The 6,697-nt window shown below is 37.8% G+C and overlaps 1 long non-coding RNA gene across 1 annotated transcript; it reads left to right on the top strand.

Annotated features, from left to right (window-relative positions):
* Positions 1-2,561: 2,561 nt before the first annotated feature.
* Positions 2,562-3,981, top strand: LOC132959678 (uncharacterized). Its single transcript, XR_009667060.1, has 4 exons — positions 2,562-2,596; positions 2,805-3,073; positions 3,436-3,512; positions 3,905-3,981. It is a non-coding gene; the product is annotated as an uncharacterized LOC132959678 (long non-coding RNA).
* The last annotated feature ends 2,716 nt before the right edge of the window (positions 3,982-6,697 follow it).

Here is a 6,697-nt window from a genome sequence, read left to right as displayed (position 1 = left end):
TGTTAGATCTTAGTGCTGCTTTTGACACCATTGACTATCAGATCCTGTTACACAGACTAGAACATTTACTTGGAATTACAGGGACCGCTTTAAGTTGGTTTGAATCAATGAAGCCCGATGGTACCAGTCAGTTATGTCAGCTAGAAACGTGCCTTAAGGACGTTAGGACCTGGATGACCAGAAATGTTTTGCTACTTAACTCAGACAAGACTGAAGTTATTGTGCTAGGCCTTAAAAACCTCAGAGACTTTTTCTAGTGATGTGACTGTCCTTAGTGACATCAGCCTGGCATCTAGCACCACTGTTAGGAATCTAGGAGTTCTATTTGATCAAGATATGTCCTTTAACTCTCAAATTTCAAGAACAGCCTATTTTCACCTTCGTAATATATCCAAGATCAGGAATATCCTGTCGCAAAATGATGCAGAAAAACTAATTCATGCATTTGTTACCTCCAGACTGGATTATTGTAACTCTCTTTTGTCAGGGTGCTCTGGTAAGTGTCTAAAGACTCTTCAACTAGTCCAGAACGCTGCAGCTCGTGTACTGACTAGAACTAGGAAGAGGAACCACATCACTCCTGTCCTGGCTTCTCTACACTGGCTCCCTATACAGTCTAGAATAGAATTCAAGATCCTTCTTCTCACCTACAAAGCTCTAAATGGCCAGGCACCATCTTATCTGAAGGAGCTACTAGTGCCGTACTGCCCCTCGAGAACATTACGGTCCCAGAATGCAGGCCTACTAGTGGTACCTACAGTCTCTAAGTGTACTATGGGAGGTAAAGCCTTCAGTTATCAGGCCTGCTAGTGGTACCTACAGTCTCTAAGTGTACTATGGGGGGTAGAGCCTTCAGTTATCAGGCCTGCTAGTGGTACCTACAGTCTCTAAGTGTACTATGGGAGGTAAAGCCTTCAGTTATCAGGCCTGCTAGTGGTACCTACAGTCTCCAAGTGTACTATGGGGGGTAAAGCCTTCAGTTATCAGGCCTGCTAGTGGTACCTACAGTCTCCAAGTGTACTATGGGGGGTAGAGCCTTCAGTTATCAGGCCTGCTAGTGGTACCTACAGTCTCCAAGTGTACTATGGGGGGTAGAGCCTTCAGTTATCAGGCCTGCTAGTGGTACCTACAGTCTCTAAGTGTACTATGGGGGGTAAAGCCTTCAGTTATCAGGCCTGCTAGTGGTACCTATACAGTCTCTAAATGTACTATGGGAGGTAGAGCCTTCAGTTATCAGGCCTGCTAGTGGTACCTACAGTCTCCAAGTGTACTATGGGGGGTAAAGCCTTCAGTTATCAGGCCTGCTAGTGGTACCTATACAGTCTCTAAATGTACTATGGGAGGTAAAGCCTTCAGTTATCGGGCTCCTCTCCTCTGGAACCGCCTTCCAGCCGGGGTCCGGGAGGCAGACACAGTCTGTATTTTTAAGAATAGACTTAATGCTATGTTATGCTGCTATAGGCTTAGACCACCAGGGGAACTGGCACCCTGAGCTCCTCTCTCTCTCTCTCTCACTCTCTCTCTGCATATACAGTACATCATATTACTGCATGTATCTATCTGTAAATCTCAGTCACTAACCACCTACTTTCCTGGGAGCTCTTGAGCTCTCTTAGGCTCCTCGAGATGTCCTGCCAGAACAACCCCCCCCCCCCCCTTGCTCTCTATCCCTCTTCCTGCATCTTATCCCATCTCTCCCCCTATCCCTTTCCAAGCCTGGTGCAGTCTAGGCCTGTGAAGGCTGTTTCATCATGAGCCGGGGATCCGGCCGAAGATTTCTGCCTTTTAATAAGCCCGTTTTTTCTTACCACTGTAACTTTTGTTGCTTTGCTAAAGTGCTCATGATGGATAGACCAGATTTTTGTAATATAGCAATAAGTAAGGTCTTTTACCTGCTTTTTGTAAAGTGTCTCGATAACACTTGTTATGAGTTGACGCTATGCAAATAACAATGGATTGATTGATATAGACTGAACAGAGATCAGAGCACAGATACAGCATCATCATCTACACTCTGTTAACATTTAAATAAAGTGTTTAACATTTTAAAAAACCTCATGGTTTCAGTTCAATGTTAGATGTTTTCATGCACAAATATAATCTGTACTTACTGCTACTTTTAGAAAATGATCAACCCTGCCTTTAACCCAGACAAGACTCTCTCTTACCTGCTGTTTGTAAAGTGTCTTGAGATAACATTTGTATTGAGTTGGCGCTCTACAAAATAAAGATTGATTGAACTGACTTATTGTTTTACAAGCCTGTCATTGAAAGTTTCCCATTTATTCAAACACTAGAATACAGAAAGAAAAAAACATCATATTCCTATTTTGAATAAAACTACATACATACCTATGATGAAAAGAATCCACATACATTCATTAATGGTAAAAAAAAACAACAACTAAGGATTCTTCTAATGAGCTACACCTGGTTATTTGGTATACTCTTAAAGGTACAGGTACTGCTACAGGAAGTGACTGTTCAAACAGGAAGTGACTGTTCAAACAGGAAGTGCCCACCTATAAAGGAAGCAGGAAGTTAAGGGTTCCTTCTTTAGTCTTCAAGACTGCACACAGCACGCAGCAACAGAAATGTAAGTTCCTTCACTTTACTGAAGTTAAGGTTTAGCATGTAGCTTAACATTAGCCTTGTTATAATTTGTTGCGTATTGCATCTGATTGATGTAGAATAACATGTGGCTTAGCATTAGTAACAACTAAGCTTTCTTCTGTCCTGTATTAGTTTATTGTTTATTGTAGAACTTTGGTAATGACTAAACTAAATGTTCTTGTGTCTTGTAGTTTTCACTCCTTCAATCTGGTGAATAAATCAAAAGAGTAACTAACATCCTGACTCACTCATCGTTTAATGGAGTTTGTCTGACTGTTAACCTACGTACATCAAACAGGTGGAGGACTGTACACACCTGTGGAGGATGTAGAGGACCATCTCTTTGCTTCCTGCACTGGCAGCGTGATGACGTCACCTGCAGCCGGACGAGTGGAGTGACGTGAGGCCGGCTCCCTTCAGGTGCAGCTCCTGCAGCTGATGATTCAATTCAAAGACACATGTGAGTATGTAGAAATGAGGTGCAAAGGTCTGTAGTGAGAGATGAAACTGTCACTCACCTTCTTTAAGTCTTTGTTCTTCACACACTCAACCAGCAGCTCTACAGAGAGAATGTTACAAATGTTTGATTTACATTTTAAATAAAACAGTTTTTAAAGTTTGTTCAAGCTGTTTCAATTGTCTTCTTTAATGTAAATGATTTTCTATTAGGAAACATGCTTATTGCTGAATGTTAACTTTCATTCATCAGTCCATTTTTATTCACTTATCTCCAAATCAGAAGAAAAGTTATCTGCAGACACTTTACAATAACAAACATTTTGAAGTTTAAACTAATTGTGATGTTTTTTTTAACACTTTTAGGGGCAGCCTGAACAAAACAAAGAGCTGTGAACATGTCTGCTACACCACGCTGCCTCACCTGCTTCATTCAACATTTGGTGAGTATTTTAACTGTTTAAGTCACAGTCATATTCTTGATGCTAAGTAGGTGCAGATAAAACTACAAACATCTGTTTTAAGGCTTTATGACATCACGGCTACATATTTAAAACTCTGTAAATGTTGATCTGTGATCACTTTTTATACATTTGAAAGATGTGTAAACATGTCTTATCTCATTAACCACCATTTTAGTTTTGGCGTGCTTTTACATGATGCTCAAACTTCTAAATTTTAATCTTAACTCTCTTTGATGTAGATGTAGAGATTCTTTTCACTTAATTAAATGATTAAAAATTAGTCATGTATCAGAATGGCCATTTTACTTTTCATGTTTTGTACAATCCTAACTGTAAACTGATGTCTTTGTTTCTTGTGTCTGATATTCCAGGTGTTTCCTCGCTCTCTGAACCCTGAAGAGTAGATCTGTGCTGCAGCTGGAAGGATTTTCTTTGGATTAAAGTTTACCTGTTAACTAACTTGTAGCTTTTCTTTTGTCTTTAAGCTAGTTTTATTGTCTGTTTTCTCTTTGCCACTTTCATAATAAATAAAATGTTAAACTCTTAATTTGTCTCATGGTTGTGTTGTCAGCATGTTTAATTCCTGATGTTTTGTAGTTGTTTCCTTCTTTGTCACACACAGCTGTGAACTTGAGGTGTTAGATTTGTTTTCATTTTAAGGAAAGTTTAAATATTTTATAACATTTAAACTGAGACTACAATGAGTAAAAACACAGCTTCGAGATAGCCTGATTATTGGTCGCTCCTTTGGGTGACAGATATTAATAAACATGTTTCCTCAAAAATACAATGAAAGCTGTAAATGGCACTAAGAGAAAAAGCTGAGCCTGATCACAGATGCAGAATGGACATAGCAGTAGTTTTATTACAATAAAATATTTAACAGACATGATACATCAGCACATTAAAATAAAGCACCCCATTGGATAGGAGCTCAAAGCTTTCTTAATGTTGTTTTATTATGTTTTAGGTCTTATAGATGTTTAGAGTTCAGGAACATCAAGTGTTTTATAATCGTTAGTCAACACCTTAGCTACATAGAGTTATCAGTATGTTGATGTTAAAGCTGATTTAAGGGAGTAAGCGCTGTATCAAGGTCTAAACTAAAAGAAGGTCATAACTCCCCTTAAATCAGCTTTAACATCAACATACTGATAACTCTATGTAGCTAAGCTGTTGACTAACGATAATAAAACTGTAGTATTTCATTAAACACCTGATGTTCCTGAACTCTAAATCGACTTCTTAGTAGCTTTTCAAAAAGGATGAAGTCAAAACATCTATAAGACCTAAAACATAATAAAACAACATTAAGAAAGCATTGAGTCTCCTACCTGAGCAGGAAGACGACCACCGACGAGGATCCTCCTGGAAGACGTCAACAGAGTTCCTGTTGGAGAAGAAAAACTAATTTTAGTTCATCAAGTTAATAAAACACAAAATGTGTGTGATTATACAACATCATGATGATTGGAATAAACCTGAGTTTTATCATTCACTGTAAATTATCTGTGTTTAACTTCACTTTAAGGGTTTTCTATGAGACTGAAGCAAATTTAAATTCAAAGTTTAAATGTAGAATATAATATAGAAACATCTTTACCATACATTAACTGTCACAAGAACAAAGACTCTAATTAAAGTTAAAGGTTGAAAATAAATATATTTTATCGTTTATAAATTACTTTATATAGAAAGGGCGCCCTCTGGTGGTTAGTTGTTGGTTACTGCACTTAAATAATAAATTAAACACAGAAAACTGGATTAAGAGCTTTAACTTTTTAAATTAAATAAATGAAGTCTATTCATATTACTTAAACAAGATGAACATTTAATTTCTGAGCTCCGTGAACAGTAATGTTTAGAAAATATTTTTTTTTGTTCAATAAATAAAACATAAATAATTTTACCTCGGATTAACTAATTTACATATTAGTCAATAAACTTAAATAGTTTAGTAAAGTGATAATATTGATAAACGTTATCATCAGCTTACTTTGACGATGTTTCCTCTTAACAAACATTTGTAATGACGTCAGCATGAGCATTAGCCCAGGTGTTAGCATTAGCATAAAGACGCAGGTATTTCTATTTTGGCTTTTCACACAAAACTGGACTTTTAATGACTCACTGAGTATCCAGACTTCATCTTTCCTTCTTCTTCCACCTCTTTCATCGACAGCCATACTGCCCGCGGTCCACACCGCTTACCTGGTCGAAACAATTATATACACACCTGAGAACACTTCGGCGTGATTACCGGAAGCTTCAACCGGAAGTGACGCTGAAAGTTTCTATCGAAGAAATTAAAAAGTTATAAATAAGAGGACACATAAACAAGACTAAGTCAAAAATCAAATGTTTTATTGATAAAAAATATTTATTAATGTAATTTACTTGTTTTTTAAACTCTTGGTAACCTAGCAACAAGAGAAAGTCAAACTCGGGTTACCATGGTAACATTAACCGCCCCACTAACTGCGTTCGTTAGCATAGCTCTTAGCAGGGGACGACGCTAACCTGTTTTCCGGTCTTTAGGACATTGACTGAATTCTTACCCACAGATAAATTCACTGTTAATGATGTTTACCTCCAGTTTCTCTCTTCCTTTCCCTGTCGTTCTCCAAAGTGTCCAAGAAGCAGATAAATTAGTTAGTTTGAGATACTAATGTGTAAAGATGGAGTTTAAAGGTGAAACTGCGCCCTCCTGTGGTCACTCTGTGAATTACTGCATTCGGAAGTTTCTTTTTTCACCTTTCTTGTTCTAGATACAACAAATTCAAACTGCTTTCTTTGTTTTATTTCTTTATAAATAAATGTGACTTCACTTAATCACAGATAACATATTTTTTTAATTATAAAGCAACTGTTTACTGTTTATGTTAATTAAAATCCATTGTCTTAGACGGACCCCTTTAGAAGACAGACTAAAGGAGTTTCACACTTGCAGAAAACTCCTGATATTTGCAGGAGGAGCTGTATGTGTGAATTCAAATGGACACATTCTTTCGTTTGGACTTCACCCGGAGTTTCTCCTGACAGAACCCTACTGTAGTATTCTTTTCAGCAGTTAGTCAGAGTGAGCTGATGTGAGAACGCAGCAGAATATTATCTGGAATATTCACCTCGGGCCAATGGGAGGGGGAGTGACGTTTAAATCCTGT

The sequence above is a fragment of the Labrus mixtus genome, chromosome 24 (genome assembly GCF_963584025.1).
Source record: "Labrus mixtus chromosome 24, fLabMix1.1, whole genome shotgun sequence".
NCBI lineage: Eukaryota > Metazoa > Chordata > Actinopteri > Labriformes > Labridae > Labrus > Labrus mixtus.
The sequence above is the reverse complement of the archived record's forward strand: the minus strand, read 5'-3'. Positions and strand labels throughout refer to the sequence as shown.